Source organism: Mus pahari, chromosome 10 (assembly GCF_900095145.1).
Source record: "Mus pahari chromosome 10, PAHARI_EIJ_v1.1, whole genome shotgun sequence".
NCBI classification, from domain to species: domain Eukaryota; kingdom Metazoa; phylum Chordata; class Mammalia; order Rodentia; family Muridae; genus Mus; species Mus pahari.
Genome location: NC_034599.1, coordinates 36522465 through 36523604, shown reverse-complemented (window position 1 = coordinate 36523604; position 1140 = coordinate 36522465). Strand labels below are relative to the sequence as shown.

General features: G+C 46.4%; 1 long non-coding RNA gene across 2 annotated transcripts in view; it reads right to left on the bottom strand.

Annotated features, from left to right (window-relative positions):
* The window catches only part of LOC115064805, a 115384-nt gene that overhangs the window by 87805 nt on the left and 26439 nt on the right, over nucleotides 1-1140 (bottom strand). The gene's annotated exons all lie outside the window — the stretch shown is intronic.

Below are 1140 nucleotides of genomic sequence, written 5' to 3'. Positions count from 1 at the left end.
GGAGGGAGGGAGGGAGGGAGGGAGGAAGGAAGGGAGGGAGGGAGGAAGGGAGGAAGGAAGGAAGGGAGGAGTCTTCAGATTCCTTGTCTTATATAAACCTTATAAGGTAATTCTGAGAAAATGTCAATTCTACAGAGAAATGAAATCTAAATCTTGAAAATCTCCATGTCACTCTTCTTAGCCTAGTGTCTTTTCTTCTTCACTCCTTTCTCCCATTTCTGTTTTTATACTCAAATTAAACAATTTCCTCTCTAACTCCTCCTTGCTTCATTTAGAAACCTTATTGATTAACGTTCCGGGAAAAGAAGCCGAGAGAGTGCTTTCATCGCCGAGATGGTAGGAGCCTTGAGAGGCATAAAAGAATGGTCCTGGGTGACGTCGTTACTATACGGAGAAATATCTGCTTGGGGTGGAGACTCAGGATCTCACCTACAGTGGTCTCAATCATTTCAAGGCAGAACAAAGAACCATCTGCAGGCGTCAGGAGATACTGAATCAGTCACAGTGCCAGACAGTCTCAGGCGGCCCTTTGACAGCTCCGGTGAAACCAGGTCAAAGGCATACGACTGGCTCAGTAGACAGGGGCAATCAATAATGCTAAAGAGCAATGTCTGAAGCAGGAAACAGTCACAGCAAACAGAGAAAATGGCTCCACTCTCAGGCTTCCTGACAGAAACCCTAACATCTGCCATCTTGACGTTAGCCCTGAGATGCCTATCCATGAGAGGAAAAAAAGGAGGACAAGGGGTGGGGATGGAACTGGCAGATGCCAGGGATGATCATGTAGAAGAAATCCCAAACAGGTCAGTGTCCATCAGGCCAAGAAGAAAATACTGTCAGGCATGGGAGATGGCTCAGTGGATAAAGCTCTTACCATGCAAATCTGAAGACCTGAGTTCAGTACCCCACAACCCTGTAAAGATGGGCACAGTGGCATGTGTCTGTAGCTCACAGGACAGACATCCTGATATACAAGTTGAAACAGCATAAGATCCTATCTCAGACAAGGAAGGAGACAAGAATCTACACCACTTGAGGTTGCCCTCTGACCTCCACATGTATGCACGTATGCTGGGACATGAAAATATCCATTCTCTCTCTCTCTCTCTCTCTCTCTCTCTCTCTCTCTCTCTCTCTCTC